This window comes from Pezoporus occidentalis, unplaced genomic scaffold (assembly GCF_034315485.1).
Source record: "Pezoporus occidentalis ecotype Australia unplaced genomic scaffold, CSIRO_AGI_Poc_V1 ctg54, whole genome shotgun sequence".
NCBI lineage: Eukaryota > Metazoa > Chordata > Aves > Psittaciformes > Psittacidae > Pezoporus > Pezoporus occidentalis.
The window spans coordinates 5617458-5639548 of NW_026915877.1; the positions used below are offsets into that span (position 1 = coordinate 5617458).

At 41.9% G+C, this 22091-nt stretch overlaps 1 protein-coding gene across 2 annotated transcripts in view; it reads left to right on the forward strand.

The window, feature by feature from the left end:
* The first annotated feature begins 1128 nt into the window (after nt 1-1128).
* The window catches only part of PKP4 (plakophilin 4), a 90524-nt gene continuing 69561 nt past the window's right edge, over nt 1129-22091 (forward strand). For both annotated transcript variants that reach the window (XM_062637851.1, XM_062637852.1), the window contains exon 1: nt 1129-1264. The gene's annotated coding sequence lies outside the window, so the exon portion shown is untranslated. The remainder of the gene's footprint in view (nt 1265-22091) is intronic.

A 22091-nucleotide genomic window follows, 5' to 3' on the forward strand; every position in this document is an offset into this window, starting at 1 on the left:
AAGCATAATAGAGTAAAATGAGAATACATGCACTTCTGGGAAAATTCAAGTGGCAAATTTGATCTTGGCTTCTTTTAGCTGCTTACAGTATCATACTACTACTCAATGAAGAGACCAGTGATCTACTGCAACTGTAACAGTGGTAGACTGGGGGAGGAGTGGCATCGGCCAGAAAACCCTCAGAAATACAGCGATGTTTTGCGTGCAGGGACAGTCACGTAGCATGAAAAGACCAAACCTTTAACACACATGCTCTCTCACACCAAACTTCTTTTAAAAGTGTTTTAGAGTATCTTCAGATACGGCTTTTCTTTTCCCCACCTGTAATTCTCCACACCATAGGCAGAGTTAGGCCACACCAGAAGCTTCAAACGGGTGAAATTTTAAGAGATTATAGAAAGTATTTTTCTTGTCTTTCACAAACGCCCTGACTTCACCTGTCAGGGTATGAAAAGCCTGCGGCAGCCAGCACTGCCAATCTCCCGTTTCTGGCTCCACACAGCTTGCTAAAAAACACCGAAGAGCCCCAGCTGAAATCAACTCCCGCCATCACTCCTGAGGTAGCAACGCCGCCCTCGACGGCTTCCAACGGGTGACACCCCCAAAAGCAGCCTAGCCTCATCAGAGGAGCCTGGCTGACGGGAAGGAAGACAGAAACGGCGGACACCCCCCACCCCTCCCCGCGGCCCGGACACCGCCGTAGCGGCCATTTTGCAACCGGTTGCTCCAGCCACCTGCGCCCCACCCGCTCCCGCGCCGCTCACGGACACTCACCGCAAGGAGGACAGCGGGGTCCCTAGAGACGCCAGATGAGTCTCCCGCCTGGGTAGACAACCTCACCGGGCGGGCACTCCCGCCCGCGGCCACTCGGAAGCGGTAAGAGGCGGCTACAACCAGGGCGGGCCGGGCTGAGACCCTTGCCCACCACACTAAAGCGCCGGCGGCATCTTTCCCTCCGCCGCCTCACAGCATCGGTAACCGTGGCAACCTCAAGTTGCACCACCATTGGCGAGTTTAACACAAGGCAGTAACCAATACGACGCCGCCCGGTGCCGCGCCCTGCCAATGGGCCCGGGTGGAGGGTAGGGCACTACGCCTACGTCGCTAGCGGGGCGGAGCGCGGCCAGGCGGAGCGGGCGGCGGGGCTCGGCGGCGCCGGCGCCACCAACGCCACCATGGAGACCCCGGGCTAGGGCCTGCCGCGGCCCGCCGGCGCGCTGAGCGGGGCCGGCCGCGCCGCCCCGCCGCCGCCTCCCTCTGCTCGGTGAGTGGGTGAGGGCCGCGGGAGGCCGCGGGCCGGTCGGAGCGCCGCGCGGGTGAGGCGGGAGGTGCGGCGGCGGAGCCCGCGGGGGCCCGGGGCAGCGGGGCCGAGGAGCCGCTGCCTCGCGCGGACCCGCGCCCGGCCCGCCTGAGCTGCGAGCTTCCCGCGCGGGCAGAGCGCGGCTTGCTCGCCGCACCCGCACTGCTGCACCCCTGTGTTGCACCCCGGTGCTGCACCCGGCCGCGGAGCCCGGACCCTGCACCGGGCTGGCGGAGCGCCGGAGCAGGCGGGGCAGGTGTGCGCGGGCCGGGCGATAGTGGAGCCTGGGCCCGTGGCCACGGGGTTAGCCGGCGGCGGGTACGCAGCCCGCGGGCGCGCCGAAAGGTGCCGTCTGCGCGGGGAGGTGCGCGGCGCTGCGGGCGGAAACCGAGCCGCAGCGGGCAGGGCCGCCCCGCCGGAGCGCACCGCGCCTCGCCGGCAGCGGCTCCCGGGCGGGCGGCGGCACGGCGCAAACTTTGGGGAATATCGGTGTTGGTAGGGCGGGCCCGGGCTCGCTTCAGGCAGGGTCAGCTGCTGTGCGATGGTCCCGTGCTGTTGGCGGTGGGATGCCCGTCCCTGCCCGGTGCGCGTCAGGCAGCACGCTGTCCCACAAACGCGGATTTCCATCCCGAGCTTCCTGCGTCCCCTGATTCCGGTCAGGCTGCCTTCGCTGCGTTCCCCGAGCGGGTTTTAAAGGCGTGATTTTTTTTTTAACCTTTGTGTGACCGCTGGACTTGAAGCTGTGTGTGCCGCCCGCCAGACACCGGCAGGCTGGCGGGGGTTGCCTTGCCCAGGTGGTGAGCACGACTGCTGACGCTGAGAACTAATTGCGTTTTCCTCCTCCTCTGATCAAAATCCGAAAAGAAACTAAGCCGCAGAGAAGTCGGACATGCAGAGAGTAGAGAAATCGGGCACATGTCGTGCGTGTTGGTGCGAGGGGCTATTTGCCGGCCGGTGGGTTTTGCCTCTGGAGGCGGAGCGGCCCTACCCGTGCCTCAGGCGCTCTTCAGCGGTCTGACGGACCGTGGAACATCTCTGTAGGCACAAATCACCGAGTGAGATCCCGAGCGTGAGGTTAGGGTAGCTGGGAAGTGAAGTCTCGGGGGATTAGAATTAATACTGATGCTGAACCTTGGCTGTTTCACTGTATCTGTGCAATTGTAATTTGTGTGGAAGTTAGAAACACCAAATGCCACAGAAAAACCTAGTTTCAGATCTGAGCCCTCTGGGCTTTCTTCCCACCCAGCTCATGCCTCAGAGTACATCACTAGCCCGATAAAGAGCAGCTCTGTGCTCCCAAAGGGCTTGTGTTTGGCCCCTTAGACCTTTGTACTTTTTTTTTTTTTAATAATCTCCGCCGTGTTAATTTTACATTAGTCATTGCTTTAAGATTTGACTGCTTAAAGGAAAAGGTGTGGCTAGACTTGCAGGAGTAATGTTTCATTAACTAGCATTCTCATTTTTTGGTGACTTAGAGAATTGAAGAGGACAAGGATTATAACTTTTCCCCCTTTTACTAATAACGGTGGCTTTGAGGTAGACACCAAATAATATGTTCGTTCAGATCAAAACACAGGAAGCTGCTAAGTGTCCTTCTTTAGTTTACGGAGAAACACCAATTCAGTCATGCCCATCCCATTTAAAAAGGAAGGCCTGTGTTTTGGGGGCAAAAGCTCGTTGCTGGCCCTGACATGCTGTAGCTTCTCAGTTAAATGTTACAGTATTACATGCAAACCAATGTAACCTGTCTGTGAGAAGACGGGTTGCAGTAACTTTCTCCGTGTGTTTAAATTGCTTGTAAAGTGCTATCTTGGTACTGAAATAAGTTGCTATAAATATTTCTAATTAAGGTAGAACAGTTGATGGGGCTTTACCAGTAAAAATGTCTTTTTTACTTTCATCTTTTTAGATGTTAAGGATAAATAGCAGTAATAATGGAAGCTCTGCTAGGAAACACAGAGTAAGTTTTGTCAGAGTCATGCTCTAGAAGAGGGCAGAATTTATTGAAAATGTGCTTAAAATGTCCACAGTATAACACACTTCTCAGTGTTTGCTTTTCTTCATTATAAAAGGATCCTCCATTGCTATTAATGGATTAATTCAGTCACAATATAACCAAGGAAAGTGATATGATATGGTACAGTACTTTTTTGTAGCAGCTTCATGCACAAGCAAAATAGCATTTGTAATTCATTTTGGAGTATTTTTTATGTTGAGTGATAAGATGTGGTGTGTAAAACTAATAGTCATCTTAATTAGTAAGCTGCATCAGGTGTTCAATGTAGGAAATACATAGGCATTGTGAAAGAATCCTCTGTGGCAGAAACACTCTGCCTAGTAACAAAACAGGAAACTTAATGTGGAACTGGATGTATTTCTGCTTCACTTTATGTAGATAATTTAAATACGTTTAAACAGATGAAAGGCTAAAGCCATTCCAAAAGATGGGACTCTGGGTGCCATCTTAATTTTGTTGAGTTTTTTTCTTAGTTGTGATGCTAAAAAGGAGTAAGTCCTGCAAGCATTTCTGTGATTTATTTGGTGCAGGGAAGCACTGACTAGTTCTTGGTGAGCTTAACAAAGTTGTTAAAAGTGTAATCAAGAATAATTTGGCTTATTACCAGAATGTAGTTATTGTAATGTGGCCTAGAAAAGACTCCTAAGAAGCAAGCTGAACCCATGATAGTTGTCTGGAAAAAAAATACCTATGAGCCTGTTAACAGACCTGTTCTGCGGGCTCTCATTTACTTTCATATGATTTTCAGTTGTGTCAGTGAGCTAACACTGGAATTTTCTATATGAGAAGCTGTACTCCTTTTAAGATATTTACAGCTTACACATAATGGTCCTCAGAAGCAGAGAGGCTTTATGAACACAAGGTTTTTTGGGTGGCTGTTGTGGCTGGCAGCTCAGGACACAGTGCTGCTGGCAGCCCAGATGTGCGTTCCCTGGAGGGAAAGTCAGTGTGCAGAAAAACCAGCAAGGGGCTGCCCAGCTAAAGGGTTTGGAACAGTAGCTCCATTTGCCAGAGGCTGGTGGGAAACAAGTTGAAGGAGTTGCTGCAGAAAGAATGTGTTTTGCAGTCTTGTATGAAAAGCGCATGCTCATCTCTGGAGTAACTTGTGGTGATGTGGTTCAAAATTCTGGAATTTTTCAGAAGTTTTGGTTAGGTTTGAGTATTTGTTTTTTGGGTTTCAGCCTTGGTTTTTATCTTGTTTTTTTGTTTGTTTGTTTGTTTTTTGGTTTAATGAACATAAGATAGCAAATCATTATGAACATGGCCCATGCTGTCATTCCAAAAGTAAAATAAATGCAAGCGAATAGGAAGCTAGATCTGGAACTAGAGTTTTGGGCATGGCTTGTAAATGTTGCCTGCTGCTGTTCCCAGCTTTGTTGCAAATACTCTCGACAATAAGGTGAGGATGGACAGTCAAATACTGGTGAGGATAGAAAGTCAGTGCATAACAGTGGCTGAGTGCAGCTGTGAAGCCCATGGAACCAGCCCTCCCCACTGCTACCTGCACCTGGTCCCAGCAGAGCTGTGCCGGAGGAATGTGCAAGTGGGCCTGGAGGGACCACCAGCACCGAGCAGCTCTGTGCACACTGTAGGTTTTCTGATTCTCAGCTGTGTTTCTGAAGGTCTGTGATGTGTCTAGTTCATTGGATCACTTTTCATGTTCTTTTAATCCAAATGGAGTACTCATTTATTCTGCCTCAGGGAGATTTGCAGAGGGAGGAGATGGATGAGGACAGCAAAAAACTGCCCCTGGTGACCTTCCCAAAGCTTTGATTTTCATAGAAGAAAATCACGGCTTCTTGTCAGTTAAAATCTCTGCAGCTGGCACCAGTGTTCAAACCTTTGCTCCTTTTCCATTTGCTGCTGCTCTCCCTCTTTGCCTTCAGTATCTTGCTCCTTTTTCTTCCAAGGCAGAAGAGAGATGCCCAAATTTTGGGAAGAAGGGAGGAGTCTCTCAGTTTTGCAGTAGATTAATTTATTTTTTAATAATGAAATCCCAAACACCGTCATTAAAAGGAAAGGCTTAAGGAGAAAGCTCTTTGAATGATGTCTCCCAGAGGTTTAATTGCTGGTAGGGTGGCTGTAAGGTAGGGGGACGTGCTCTTCCAGCTTGGCGGTGGAGCAGGCATGTGTCACAGGGTCAGGGAGGTGACTCAGGCACAGGCTTGTCCTCCTTTCAGGATCTGCTTCGTGAGTCATCCACTGCTTCCTGGAGAGCAGTGTCTGGTGGTGGCTGTAAGAGCACAACTGAACCAGCTCGGGCAGTTTGCTGCTGCCTTACCTTGCCTTCCCTGCCCGCGCAGGAGCCAGCGGCCAATGCAGGGGCTTTGGTTAAAGCGAACCATGGCTGTCTAACTTTCTAGTCCTTTTCGTTGTGTCGCATTCTTACAGGCAAATTAACGTAACGCCACCTTGGGAAAAGTTAGGGAAAATCCATTGTTAGCATTTAAGTATTTTTAAGAGAGATGCAATTTTAACAGCAATTGGAAAAAAAAAAAGTAAGGATATTGTTAATATACACGTTTTCTCCATGGCCATCTCAGATAGATTTCCCTTCCTCCCCTCCCCCCCCCCCCCTCCTTTTTCTTTTTCTTTTTTTTTTTTTGTATTTGTATTCATTTTGCAAAGTTCTGACCTAGCACTAGAAATTGAAGACCAGTCAACCTGTTTAGTGGCTTTTAAAAATCATTTTAACTATGCCTTATTGTAGTGGAGAAAATAGATCTGAGTTACTATCTTATTTGAGAGTGATTAATCCGTTCTTCAAGAAATAATTAAATTAAGACTTCTCTCCCCAACCCTACATAGTGGTGCCTTTTGCTTATAAAAGATGTGTGATCCACGTGTTCTAACTGAAATGTGGTGGCGTTTTGTGAACCTTAGATTGACATTATAGCTAATCTAATACTCTGATTGGTATTGTGATTAACTCATTGTTAGAGAAAAGAGATCTGTTGTAAATCCTTTGAAGGTATACAAGCTGAAACTTGCTTTCTGCATCATAGCTCAATGGGGGGATTTTTAATGTATTTACTGTTTATGCAACCGTGGGGTAGTAATTGTGGGCAGTGAATAAAATTACCCTTTAGCTATTGGATCTGCAAGGCAGATGGTTCATAGGTAGTGTGTAGGTTGTATAATTAGCTATCCTCTAGTGTTTGTTGAATTTGCAAAGACAAGTTCAGAGTGTCGGGTCCCCATTTCCTTATGAGTCAGGTACATCTCAGAGCATTAAGTGTGAAACCTCCAGTGGGATTCACTTGTCCGGAGAGTACTTGTCCAATACTCTCTGCATCTGGACTCAGCAGCAGGACGAAATATAGCAGGACTGGCTTTGCACAGCATCACTTTGGTCTAGCAAGTGCCTTTAGCCATCCTCAGAGGTGGCGGAAGCAGAAGATCCTGGAAGGAGAATAGGCAAGAAGGTAGGAGCAGTTTTTCTAGTGCCAGGCAGGGTGAGAAGTAGCAGAGATCTGGGGAGCAAGTGAGAAGGAGGAGCTCGAATGTGTGGTGCCAGGCATTTCCTTTTCTCGCATGAGGTTCAGCTGTAAAGAAACAGGAAAAAAGTGTTGGAAAAAGTCTGGATTTCTGTTTGTGTGTTTCCTCTCTTCACCTTCTTAACAAAACCTCATTATGGTATGTATGTTGTATGGAAAGCCTTGGGCTATCACTTGTGCCATACTTTAAACATTTTTTTAAATAAATGTACTTGGAATCATTTGCATTGCATGTGTCCAAATAGAAAGCATCTAATCTATATCTTAATTTACTTTAAATTATTTAACTTGGCCATCTCTGCTAAAAATATGTGAACAAGAGACTTTCCAGCTTGTTGTGGAATTCTGTCCTCTTCCTGCCGAGCAAGGCAGCAGCAGGCAGTGCATCCTTAGTGCTCCTAAAGGAAATCTTTTCAAGTCCAAAAACATGTCCTTCACTGTCCTATATTGGCAGAATTTTCTGTTACTGCTCAGCATTAAATTGAATATTCCTTCGTTTGTTATCATGGAGGTAAATCTGACTGGTAAAAACTGGTAAACTTGTAATCATTCCCATTAGCCTGTGTGTGGGGCAGAGTTCATGAAAGCTCGCTCATGGGTTGGGACTTAGTATATATGCAGCATCCAGCACGTAATTCCAGTGTAAAAATAGATAACTCCATCGTTGATCTGAAATGATTTCAGACAAATGATAACTCATTAACTTCCATGTCAGTGTGACATACTTCAAAATGAAGTGTTTCATATCTTTCACAGAAATAAAACCAAGATGGTGTATGTAATGCAATTGATTTCAAGGGCTTCTGGGCAAGTGAAGTGCTGGAGTGTTAATTGGAGACATTCTGTGTACAGCTGTGTTTGTGTAACACTGTTCACTGATGGTCTTTTCCAGACTTTTACTCAAGCCTTGCATGGTATGTAAAGATAAATGGGGAGGCAGATCTTTAAAACAGTTAATATTTTTGTCTTGGTTTTATTTAAAATCAAAATTGCCAGCCTTTGTTATTAAGAAATAAGACAACAGTATTAAAAAGATAGCATATCATGAAAGAAAATCTCATTTATACTGTAATAGTGCCTAAACTCCAAATTGATGTGCCCTTCTATGAAGTAGGGATGCAATCCATCCTCCATAGAGCTCACAAATGAAAAGGCGAAACTTACGCATATAGAAGCAGCAAGTGGAGGAAAAGGTATGAAGAACATGACTTTTTATAATACAGACCTTCATCCGGTGTGCATGTGATGCCGTAATAATGCATAGTTTTTGGTCTGTATTACTTGATTCAGCCTTAACCAAAGGTACGCTAGCAGAATTTGCCATCTGTTGCTGTTCTATATCCTTTGTATCAAGCTTTGTTCTTACAGCTAATGTAATGAAAATAACCAGTGCCGTATTTTAGCTGAAATAGAAAACATTGGCATGTGAGATGATTGAGACAATGCATCACTTCTTTCTGGAGCTTGTTTATATTTCAAACAAGAGATGAAAAAACATTGAAGCCAGAAATTTCAGATTGGCTCATAGATCTGTGAGATACGCTCATTTGATCCGTATTGCTCTTTCCAATAAAGAAAAAAAAAGTTTTCTTAGTTTTGCCATTGTTTCTTAGCATAAATCACAGCAACAGTATATACTGAGATTTGTGAGATTTCACTGTAAATAAATACATTATTTCCCAGAAGATACTTTTAAAATCAGTGTTTAGAATTTTTTACAGAATAGGAAGACACAAAAAATTATTGTGGTTCAAAGACCTGAAATTTTTTAAGGAAGTGCTGAAGTTCTGGTAGAGAACACTGCCTGTTGTGGGATGCTTTTTGTTTAGGCTGATTCCAGTACTGAAAGAGTTTTTTTAGTATCGTTGTGGAACAGAGAGGTTAATTCTAAGCAATGCAAAAAAATCACCAAATCATGTGCTAGCACTTATTCAGAGAGATTCAGTAACTTAAGATATATTGAATTAGCAAGACAGAAGACAGGCTTTACATTTTTGTGTGACGAGCTGCTGAGTTTCATTTTGGCCAACTCCAAGTGCTTGAAAAGAAGCAGGAAGACCACTGTCAGGTGCTCCTGCATGGGTGAAGTTGGAAAATGTACTCACACAGTGTTGGAAGATAATACTTCTCGTTAAACTTAATGTATTTATTGGTATTCATAATGACTAGATTTTCTATAACTATTTTGCTGTAATAGATGCAAAAGAAGATACCTTAAATCACAGCTTGCCTATTTTTTAGGAAGCATGTAGTTCATCAGGTTTAGAAAGCCTTGCCTTATCTGAATTTGGGCAAGTGCTGCTTCAGTGACAGTTCACTGTATTAGTTTACATCGTATTATTAAATTGCTTTGTATTACTGGTATATTAATTTATTCTAAAATATATATATTTTAGAGGGACTGAGATTTGACATAAAAAAGGAAGGTACAATTATTTTTTTGTTGTAGATAGCAAAGATAACTCAAGTTATTGCAACTTTTTCCAGAATTTTCCTTTGGTTTTGCTTCGTCTCAAAGCATCGCAAGTATTATATTACAGCAGAAGTATTTAACTATGGTAATATTCCAGATAAGTTTTGTTACAGAATGTTGGAAATAATGCTTTATGCATAGCATCACAAACTGTGTGTTGTTTTCACATGTTCAGATGTTAACAGTTTCAATAAGACCATATGATTAGAAGGTTGTTTTGTTAGTTACCTAGTCCTGTGTGCACATCTTTGTGGATTAAAACAGTGACAGAGAAATACCAGGCTGGTAGGCTAGTTGATTTGCATGCAACTTTAGTGTCAGGATAGATAATAAAAATTCTTGCAGCAGTCTGTAGCAGGTTGGTTTTAAGTTGCTGTTTTGGTTGCTTTGAAGAACACCTGTGAGTCCTCAACTTCTCAGTGTTTGGGGCTTTTTTTCCCTGGTATCTACTAAACAATGTCTTTCTGAATTGATTGTTCTCAAACTTGCATGTTATGATTGAGCATTATGAAAACAAGTATCTTGCTATGCAGACACTTTATGCATTTTGCGGCATAAATGTTATGTTTTCCTTGTGAATGGAGCTGAGATGCGTCATGCTTTAGAAGAATGTAATTGTGTGAAAACACAGTATAGGGTTTATGTTTAGGTTTGTATGTTGTTTTCAAATATAATGTTGGTTTATATGTGCAGATTTACTGAGGTAGGGGACATTTAGCATTCCTCCAAATAAGTTATCATTTGTCATGACCCAACTGCAACTGTGTAGATCTCTTGTGTGCTACTCATTTTGGATTGTTGAGAGTAGCTGTGGCATTGACCACCTTGACTAGCTCTAAACTGGACAGGATCAGATCCCTGTTTAGCCCCAGATGAACCTAACACAAAATGTAAAGGCTTACTGCACAGGTAGAAGAGGGAGATGTGGTGGCTTGAACTGTTTTCAGTTTGTGCCATTTTTTGTACCATTAAGCATGGTGGAACCTGAATGCGTGATTCTCAAAATCCTGTGGCTCTCCAGATCTCCTCAGTGTTGTTAGAGTGCTGTGGATGAATGCTATGTGTAGTAGTGGCTTTGATTATTAATATCTTCAGCTACCGTATGAAGATACTCTTGTATATTCAAGAGCCCTAATTGAAGTGGCCCTACCACAGAAGGAAATCAAGCAAATCACCTTGATTTGACCTTAACATTTTCCAGTTGCAAAGATGCCAGCAGAATATGAATCAAAACAATACTGATTGTAAACACATTCCAGAGAAGCTGGCTACTTTCTGCTGTTTCAAGTATGTGATTGAAGTAGTTTGACTTCCCTTATGGTCAATACGATTTTATTTGTATAAATAAGAAAAATTAGAATCCACTCTAAGGATCCTAAAAGTGCAATTACAATGATGAAAAAAATAGCCAATAATAATTACATTTTAAAGTGATATATTCAGTATATTTTTTCACTTTTCTAAGATGTTCATTACAGTGAGAAATTTCCTAATTTATAGTTACAGAGATAAATTTCTTTATGGTCTTTCAAGACCGATTTGGTCTTTTCTCAAATGTCTTCTTATCCTTGTTTCTACTGCCAAGTATTCATAGAAAACAGTATCAGTCTCTGTTTTGTAATATTTCTGCTTTTCAAAAAGGAGAGTTTGGTCCCTTTATCATCATGACAGCCTTTGAATTCAGTCAGACCAGCACAACCAGCTGCACATGTGAGAAACAAGACCTGTGCCAGGCCCTGGGTTAAATTGTATTCCATTATAATGGCAGCTACACTTCAGAATCTCTGCTGGAAGTGTATTTTTGATCTATGCTATAATAGCATGTGCTGTTACTGTGGCCATCTCACAGGAACAGCTACTGAGTCTGTATTCCCACCAGTCACTTCTCTGTGATTACTTTTTTATCTGTTACAGAAACTTCCACTGGCTACCATCCATGGCTTGGGTAAAGAACAGCAGCAAGACTAATTCTTTGAGATCTTCCATAATAACTTGCCTGCTTAATGTCCCAGGCCCTTCTTGCCCACCAGAGCTCCCAGATTTGGAAGGCATGAGGGACTGTTGTTTTGCCAGTGTTGAACATGATCAATCACAAGGGAATTACTACCAGAGAAGCTTTTTTCCAGATGGAACTTCTTATTAACACTTTCAGGTGTTTTTTTTTTTTTTTTTTAATTCCTTCCCATAAATGGGCAGAACATGGTAATTTGAAACATAGACTATGTCTAGCTTGTTCTTTCCTAGGAACCTAGTAGAGTAACAGCTGTTTTCTCTACAGACAAGTGGTTTTGTTGCTCTTGGAATTTCTTTGTTGCTTTAAAAAGTCCTGCTTGGCTTGATTGTCTAACTTTCACATAATTCTATTATTATTTGACTTGGAAAACAACAGTTTTCAGAATTCATGGATGTGTATATTTCTCCTCTTCCCTTAGGGTGCTCTACTTTTTCATTTGTATCTCTTTTAAAGTAGGTATGCTTCCCAGATAAGTAATTATTTGTCGGTTTAAATGTATGTTGAATGCTCCTGTGTGTCATCCCTTCCATTACTTTGGATAGGTATGGATATGTTTGGTAGCACTAGCATCAGACAGCTCTGCTGAGCTCAGCTGGTTGGTTTCACCCCTTTGTTTTCTGTTTCGTAAGATTTGTTCTTCTCAAATCAACAGGTCTGCCTACTTAAATTATCTTTCCATTTAAAATTCAGATTGGCCTATAACAATGATCCATGGCTATTTCAGCAACTGTTGTTTTTTGGATTTGTGGTTTTTTTTTTTTTTTTTTCCCTGTTCTGTGTTTATGTTTGAATTTGTTAAGTATTTTTGTTGGTGGTGGTGGCGGTTTAATTGCTCTTTCATCATTATATCCATGAATACCTGTGCACCACCACTGTGATGATTATCCATGCATCAGTCAATGTCTAGAAAAGCTAGGTCTTAAAGGACCAAGTTACCAGTGGTATTTGTTTCTAATAGAGTTCCTGCCCCAAAACTTAAGTGGCCACTACTAGGAGCTATCTCTTTTGTTGAAGATTCACTGAAAAGCATTAATGGTTATTCTGTAAACTGTCTCTTTTCAGATGAAGGAACACCAGTTACAGAAATTAACAAGTAACTTCTGTCTGGAGTTGAAAGCTGATAATGGGGCTATTTCTATCTTTTGAATTTTGTTTTAGTCAGTGGGTCTTACAGTTCACCAATGGATTAAGTCTATAATAAATTGTAAATATTACAAAACCATCTGTTGTCAAGACAATAAATAGTTTATTAAGAAAGACTTTATTTGTTGAAAGTTTGTAGCTTTGAGCATGCTAGACTTTGCGTGGACACAAGTCTTTCCATCTTTTGCAAATAGGTCGTCAATGAGGTTAAACCATCACATCTTCAAAATTCAGTGTGAAACCTGTTAATATTGCCATACCAGTTAATAGTGCTTCACTTTCATGAAGACTTATCTGGGGATAATGAGGTCCAAAGACTCGGCCAACCCCAGTGAGGTGTCTGTTGATGACATGTATGGAACAAGTTACCAGCCTCGTGTCAGAGCTTTGTCCTGTGCCAGTTCTACTACTTTTTGGCTTGTTTAAATGCTTCATATTTTTAATTCCTCTGTAGGACAGGAGAAGTGATGGTGATGATCTGGGTTTTGGAACAATTTCAGACTGGCTTCTCCAAGCTGAGACCCATGCTCCCTGGCATGGGTCTCAGCTTTGGGGACAGGCCTGACCCCTGAAGTGCAGGGGTCTTTGCCCTGGGAGGACTGCAGCAGCTGCAGTTTATAGGCAGGTTAATCCTTCTGAGAGGAAGCCTAGGTTGTCCTGGGCTGGATTATCAACCTTGCATGGTTCTGTGTCTGCATTTCAGTGCACCAGACAGGCGTGCTTTGTTTGGTGTGGTTGGCCTGCGTTGAATGCCAGCGTTATTCAGATCCCTGTGTGCCGCTTCACCAGTCTAAAGACAGAAACTCTGCAGAACAGCATGGGCATGTTGCTCTATCAGTTCAGCAGCAAGTAAATGCTACCTTTTAAGGTGACTATAAATTACAAGTTTACAGTCTTCTGGCTTATTCCCTGCATCTGACAAAATTGCTGAGTGTATCCTTCCTGTGGCTTAGCAAGAGGATGTTGAAAGCAGCAACAGCATCAGTATCAGAAGAGGATAAAAATGGGACAAGGTAGTACATGAGTGTGTTTACTTTGCTGTATTTGAACATGTTGATCTGAAGTCTCCTAATGCCTTGATGAAGTCTATTTTTAAAACATGTAAAAAAAAAATTTTAACAGTGTTTGTCAGAAGGTGTATTGAGAGTTACTTGGAGTTAACCAGCAGCAATACTGTAGAGAAACATTACAAACTGTATTTGCTGTTGTAAAGAAGCAACTTCTTTAACAATGTTATTTGAAGACTCTATAATGCAGACATTTTTCATTAAGTTTTTATTGTGCTTTTGTTTGACAAAAGGCACGGAATGTTATAGGCATCCCTCGAGAAGGGTAAGGTATGTTTTTGAGCCTGTTTTTGCATTTCCTTTGCTGGGCATGTTAACATTTGCTCTGGCATTTGCAGCTTTACCTGTTTGGTCATATGAGAACTGAACTAATAAGGAATCTACTAGTTGAGCTTTAAAATGAAAAAAGGGGTAAGGCCTCTGTAGAATCTTTTCTGTGCCTTTACTGAAAAGTTCCATTTAAAAATTTTGAGGCTTGAAGTGATGTCTCACAAATAGAAAGGCAAAAACTGAATTGGGTAGATGCATATCCTGTTAACATCGGTAATATATCCTTCTGTCTGTAGTATTGAAAAGACAACTAGCAGCTGACTTAAAGCACCTGGCTGAAATATTTCATTTTTAGATAGCACGAATGATATGTGTAACAAATATTTTCAGTTCCTGTGGTATAGTAATACAGGTGTTTCTTGTTGATTCCTTCCTTTCAAATAGGGTTGGATTTAGTACTTTATTCTGCTGAAGGGTGTTTGGGCATTGTTTGGCTTGGGGTGCCTTCCTGCCTGCTGTTCAGCTGCTTCCTCTTCCTTACTTTACAGTGCCCAGAAAGTTCAGTGCAGTATCAGCTGTTTGAAATTGTGTATGTTTTTATGAAGCTTAAGTAAGATGTTTTATAAATGGAAAGATATGCCTCTAACTACAATTACTGTTTAAGAGTTGTATGAAATAGCAATCTTGCAAGTTCTGGAAGTGCATTCTTTTCTGCTGTTGTCATCCATGAGTGTATTTCCTGAATTATTATATTGGCATTTTCCTGGGCTTGCACAGTGCAAGCAAGAGCAGGCTTTCTCTGGTTTGAAAGTGGAAATCCCCTAAAACAGTACTTAATTGCGTTCTTTTAAGACTCAAAGTTGTGCAATTTTTCAACTATTTTGTGTTACTGAGAGGATTTGCTTTTGATAGCTGTGTTTTAAACCCCTCATTTTGAGCTTGATGTTAAAGCACAGCAAAAATAACTTCAAATGGGGAAGAGCACCCCAGTATCCTATTTAGAAGAGGCAGTAACCCTTAAATAATTAATGTCATTGATGTTGTCTGGTGCCTGGCAAGGAAATAGCAGTAGCTTTTAAATATTATTCTTGATGTTTTGTCTTTCCTTCGGCGACTTCAATATTTCAGCTGTTACCACTTTTCCCAATAGTCTCTGTTTTGTATCCAAACACAGGCAACTCCTACATAAAATTTGTGTAGCTTTGCTTACTCTTCTGATTTTTCAATTGATTCAACACAAAATTAGGTGTACATAACTGGATATTCTTCTTTAGCTAAGCACACTGAGAAGTTGGTGCATTTCAGTGCAGTGAGAAATGGAAAATAAACAGGAGAGGTAAACTAAGGAATATTTCTTTCTTTCGCCACTCTCCCTCCCCCCCCCCCCCCCCCCCCCCCCCCCCATGCCTTCCTTTGTGGTAGGAAAGGATATTTTGATTATAGGCATCCCAATTTCATGTCATATTGCTAGTTGTATTCTGTAGTGCAGTTGTTCCTGCTTCAGTGCAGGACTTTGATCATATCTGTAGCCTGGGTGAACTTCAGTATAGGCAAGGCAGGATTTTGCATGTGGAGGTAATGAGAAATCAATAAGTATCACTGGGATGGCTAGATAAGCTTCAATATTCAGTTAGAGTTGGGATTGGCTGCTTTTGAGCTTGGCCTGTGGTTTTAGATAGATTCTTCTATAGTTCTCGCTCCGAATGCTGTCCCTGCTGCTCCATGACACACATGTTCCCCTCCCGTGTCCCAGCCATCGCGTACAAAATGCTCGCAGTGTTGCCACCTTTCGTTATCCCAGGTAGCTGTGCTGGGGTAGTGCCACTGACAGCCCACTTCAAGCCTTCTTCCAGTGCAAGTGAACTGTTAACTATTGCTTTCATTACAAGTTTCTAACAAGTTACACTGGCCACAAGTTACAAGGCCACATGGCAGTGGCAAAAGCTTTACATTCAAGATGTGTTTCTTCTGCTGCTCTTGTCATAGAACAAAATTAGGTAGACTTGATAGAATGTACTCTTGACAAATCCACACTATTTCTTAACACTTGAACTTCTAGGGCCTGTTACTGTTTTTGACGTGCTAAATTTTCCCTGCTCAGAAATTATACTAGAATATGGGGCAGGGAATTAAAAGGTAGAAATAAGAATGATGTTGTTGTGACCAGTATTTGGAATTCCATTGAAACTTGGGATTTGAGCTTTTAAAATACATTTGAGTCATGTTTCCAGTCTTTCAGTAGCTGAGGCAGGCAAGTTAGACGCTATCTGGATTGTGTCTCCAGCTGGTAAACTTTGATGCAAAATATTGCCATCTCATGACAAAGTTGTATGCCTGTAGCAGTCTTTACAGGGAGAAATGTTTTTCACTGAGAAAAGAAAATCACATCTTAGCATCATCAAGTGCTGCATAAAGATGCAGTACTTGCACACAACAGGAAGCCTGTGAAAACTGGTCTGAGAGTTTCTTGATTTAACTGGGCATCAGTAAAAAACCTGAACTGTTGGCTATCATTCAGTATTTGTTTCCCTTTTTTACTATTTCCACATTTAATCTTTATTCTTTCCATTTTCTTTCCCTCTGAATGTATTATACAGTTTTCTGCCCCTCTGAATTTTCTTGTTGCTGTGTACTGAATTGTCTACATTTTGCAGTATGGGCATCTGTACTATATATGCACATGTGTACTACGTATGCACTATTTCAGACTGTGGCTAAAATTATTGACATTATTTAATGTACCATTGACCTGACTTTTTTCCCTTATAGCACTTGCAAAAAGTTTCATGCCTAGCCAAACATTTTAATCTGAGTGTATATAACCTTACAGTTATGCTTCTATCATCCACCCCCTACTGTGGGAAGGCATATGGTTCACTTTGATAGGAATAGTTCATATAATTTTCATTTATCAGCATTATCTTATTTACTTTGCTTTATAACTTTCTTCAAGTTACTCAGTTATCTTTGGTCTCCTCTAATCGTAATGTCACTTGTTAAGTTTTGGTGCTTCACAGCTCTTCATATGTTTATAAAATATTAGTAAAAATACTAAAATTGAGTAGAATTATGTGTAGTCTTGCTATCGGTACTCAAAGATTTTAGGGGTAAACAGTGTCAAATATACCTCAGAGAAATAATGCCAATGATACCTCTGCTTGAGGTAGGTTAGAGAACTGATTGAAGTGTTGGTAATTTTGGCCTTAAAAGCCAGATGTTTGCTGTCTAATTCATGCAGAACATGCTATACACAACTTTTTTTTAGCATCTAGCTTGGAGAAAAGGAGAGCTCCATTTGCTTAAATATAGAAGTTTGCACACAGCATTCTTAGCAATAAACTGAACTTTGCTGTGCATGCAGTTCTGTTTCAGAGTAAGATGAGGAGTATGCTACGGTTTAATAATTGATAAAACTATATTTTAGTAAAACCTATAACTAATCTATAGCCATATTTATTAGAGAACAGTGTTATTCCCCAATCTGTCATTGTTATGCGAGAATTTGACATTTCTGTAGTAGTCATTTGAGCAGGAACAACCATAGGTTGCATTAAAGAACTTATAAACATATCCCAAGTAAAGTCATAGAATCATACAGTAGTTAGGGTTGAAAAGGAACTTGAGATCACCTGGTTCCAACCCCCCTGCCATGGGCACGGACACCTCATACTAAACCGTGTCACCCAAGGCTCTGTCCAAGCCAGCTTTGAGCACTGCCAGGGATGGAGCATTCACAACTTCCTTGGGCAACCCATTCCAGTGCCTCACCACCCTTACAGGAAAGAAATTCCTCCTTATATCCAATCTAAATTTTCCCTGTTTAAGTTTTAACCTGTTACCCCTTGTCCTATCGCTACAGTCCCTAATGAAGAGTCCCTCCCCAGCATCCCAATAGCCCCCCTTCAGATACTGGAAGGCTGCTATGAGGTCTGCACGCAGCCTTCTCGAGACTGAACAGCCCCAACTTTCTCAGCCTATCTTCATACAGGAGGTGCTCCAGTCCCCTGATGGTCCTCGTGGCCCTCCTCTGGACTTGTTCCAACAGTTCCATGTCCTTTTTATATAAGAATCAGAATTTTCAACATCATCAGTTTCTAGATTTTGCCTGACATAGTTGGATTTTTCTCCCTGCTAAACCGCACTTAAGCTGCTGCTTGTTGGTCACTTATTCCTGAACCACCGTTCTCAGTACAGCAATGGAGACTGCAGCATCAGTAAAAACACGTGAGTCTGTGCTGTAAGTGAAATCACACCACTAATGTAGTCTGGTTGGTTTTAAAGGCAGGATGCGGCAGGGATTGGTAGTGTCCAGTTTCATATCATCTCAGTGATACATGTAACACCATGTCCCCCAAAAACTTGCATTGGCAAAGCAGTAGGAGTTCTGGAGGTCTCTTATCTTCAGCTATCTTTTGAAATTTTGGTGGTAGCTGTTAATTTTTATCATTGGGAACACTGTTTATGTAGTAATTTTCTTCCAATATACTATAAGACAGAATTGAAAAGCATACTTTTAAAATTGTATATAAAATAAATTTGGTTTTATAATGCTTCCAGTTTTAATATCTGCCTTCAGTTAGTGTGCATTATGTCTAGCAAGAATGTATGGAGTAATACTTCAGTGATCACTTTACTGGGCTAGGAGAAAATATAAGTGGAAATTGAAGAGCAGCTACAGTTATGGTTCTGCTTGGTGGTGTTCGTATGTTAGAGTTATTCTCAGGTTAACTTCTATTTGGTTGCTTGTAGGAGTTTTCAGGTGGGAGATTGAACAAGTAGCAGTTTGGAGCTCCTACACTTTGCAAGCATTTAGTACCAGCACTGCACAGCATACAGGAACTGCAGTTACTCTTGTCTGTTACAGTTTTTAAGTTACGTTGTTTTGTGACATTCATTCTGAATGACTTCATACCCTAAATTAACTGATGCTATTCCAACACTAAACCAAGAATTTATCATTCTATGAATGGTTGAATGAATAATTGATGAATGTCTTTTATCACTGACAGTCTGTTTGGAAAATCTATCTGTGGTGCTATGTATCCCTCCTATCAGCCTGCACTAGGATGAGGCTGAACTTTATCCCTGAAGATGAATGTGATGTTTGTTTGCTGGTCTGCAGAACTGTTTTTGAGCACTGTGCTCTGATGAGGTGGTTCTAGATGGCAGTGGATGTAGATACATTGGCACAACAGAGCAGAGCAGACTTGGTGTGGGTCAAAGGAAAGGGTCAGATTTGGAGTCTATCCTTTTTCTTTTCTTTGAGGCATGGAGCCTTGTTGATTTAAACTACTGAAAACTTCATTGCCAATTAGCTTGTGGTACTTCATACATTTGTGAAATGTTAATGCCCTCCAGGCATCCTTCAGATGGCAAAGATTCTTCTTTTTTTTTTTTTTAAGGTGAGCTACAAATACTGCCTCAAGCCTTGAAGGATATTATTGTAAATATGCCTTTATTCAAAATGGTTGCCTTGCTATACCTGTCTGATATCTTCTGGTGAATGGTTTGAAAGCTATAAAAAATACTAATCTTGTGAGCATGTTACAACTGGATATTTGAGGATTTAGAATCTTGCCTGCTCACTAGAGTAGAGTTAAAGTATGTAGCCATGGGCAAAAAAAAAGCCAGCACAAAAAGGCTGTTACTAGGAGCGGTAACAAAAGTAAAAATGTATTTCCTTTATCCAAAAGCTAGGGTAATAATTTTAGTATTTTTAAAAGGACATAGCACCAGTTGCCTTTTAAACCTGTCATTACAGAAGTCAGTTTTTTCCATGTTTTCATCTGATATATTTTCTTCCCCGGATTCATCCTTAAGTCCACATGAACAAAACTTCTGTGCTACTAGTGTCCATAAAGAAAAGTGGTATCTGAACGGAATGTTTAGCCTGTAGTGCGATATTTGAAGCAGCATGACTTACTGCATCTGGAAATTTTAAAACCTATTTTTCATGTAAGCGTTTGAGCCATCTTTCACATAATCCATTTTTAATTACTTGCATCATCTTTGCAAGTGGGTAAGCTGTCATCTGCTGTTTTTTCATCCTACACATAACTGGTAGACATAATACGGAGTTTGTCTTAGTTCAGTCACTTGATTGCACCAAGCTTGAAAATGTAAATCACTGCCTGGTTTGTAGGTGTGCAACACTCCGTCCTTGTAGCAGGATGAAGCTAATGGGAACTGCTCATGCCTGGAAGTGTAGTGACATGTCTGTCAGATAAATTTTAATCATGTCCTCATCTAAAAACTATAGAAATGTACTAAGTCTTGGTTTTTTTCACTTATACTGTGAAGGATGGAAAAAGAGTTTCTGACTAAGAGCTGAGATGCCTTGGTGCTTAAGTGTGGATTTATAAGAATAACTTAGTTGTATAATAAATAACATGTCAGTGTACCAGCAAGTTGGTTATAGCTTTTTGGAGCTTTTTTTTTTTTTTTAATTCTCTGCTAACGAGTATTGCTTTCATGTCTTTGGTGATTTACTCCTGTGGCTTGAGTTAATTTTGTACCTAGGAAATACAAGGTTTTTTTAGTGATGAGATGTTGCTAATTGTTTTTCTCATGTTTCCTTCATGAAATACAGTCTATCTTATCCTAGTTGACAGAGTTTGTAAGAATTGTATTACCTCTTCAGTGCAGATTACTCTGACTGTTGTTACTGGCTTCAGATCAGCAATGGGAGGCTTGGGAACAGGGAACATGGGTACAGAGAAGATCTGGGAGAATAACCTGTGTTAGGAGTGCAAGTGGAATACAAAGGGAGGCGAGTAGGAAGCTGTGGAAAAGCCTCACTTTTGCTGTCTTGCAGGAACCTCGAAAGGTCTGGGTTTTCCTCGGGCTGCACTACAGGGGATGGATTACTTAGTGCTGTCAAATAACTATCTGGTTATCTCTAAGAGAACAATAGGAGGAGCAGTGAAAAGTGGAGAGTAGAGACTAACAGGAATGAAGAATTAAAACATGGTTTTGTGCATTCAGTTTAGTGAATTCTCTTTTTTTGTTCTCTCCTCCTTAACTGTGTATTCCGTTCCTTCCTTGCATCAGTGATTATATGGCTGCAAATCAACTGGTTCAGAAAAATACACCCCTACCTCCCACTGAAAAATCACAGCTTTGTGTCAGATGAACTCTCTGAACCTATTTGCTTTGCAGCTGTTTGGCCATTTGGTCAGACACAAAAGAAAGTATTACCCATCTTGGCAACCTACAACCTCACTGCATGCTCAGAGGACTGGTGTGAAAGCCAGGATTGGCAAGCTACTAAAGAAAACTGGTGATTCTGCCCTGTCACCAGTGCTGAGGTGCCAAGGAGTCTGCTGCATTTGTACAAACGAGAACATCTGGGAGATTTTTAGGAGTCGGAGCTTTTGCGTGCTAGATGAAAGCAAGCCAATTGTATATAGTGGAGGCTATAGGTATCCTGAGGCGGTTGAAGTGGCTGTTAAATCATGATTTACTTGGGCAAACCCCTGCAGCTGCCTAAAGAGATGGTCTCTCATGCACACTTCTTGGATTGAAAGAACTCTTTTTGGTAGCGCAGATCCACCTTACTGCATGGTTTCATGGAACCATTTGAGTGCACCTCCACGGTAGAGAAGACAGAAAAGCTTCTATTTTCAAAATTTTGTAGGGTATTTCAGACTAGAGACTTCAAATTGAACAGCTTTATTTTCATAGAATCAACTAGGTTGGAAAAGACCTTTAAGATCAAGTCCAACCTTTACCCCAGGACTACCAAGGCCACCACTAAATCATGTCACTGAGGGCCTCATCTACACAGTTTTTTTAATATTTCCAGGGATGGTGACTCAACCACTGTACTGGGCAGCCTGTTCCAATGCCTGATCCCCCTTTCTGAGAGGAAATTGTTCCTAGTATCTAGTCTAAAACTTCCCTGATGCAGCTTGAGGCTGTTACCTCTTGTCCTATCGCTTGTTACTTGGGAGAAGAGACTGACCCCCAGCTCACTACAGCCTCCTTTCAGGTAGTCATAGAGAGTGCAGTAAGGTTCCCCCTGAGCTTTCTATTCTTCAGAGTGAACAACCTCAATTCCCTCAGCTGTTCCTCTGAAGACTTTACTCTCCATACCGTTCACCAGCTTCATTGCCCTTCCATGGACACACTCCAACACCTCAGTATTTCTGTCGTAGTGAGGGGCCTAGAACTGAGCACAGGATTTGAGGTGCAGCCTCACCAGTGCCAAGTACAGGTGGATGATCGCTGCCCTGGCCCTGCTGGCCACGCTATTTCATATATGGCCCAGGATGCCTTTGGCTGCTTGGTCACAAGCTGGCTCATGTTCAG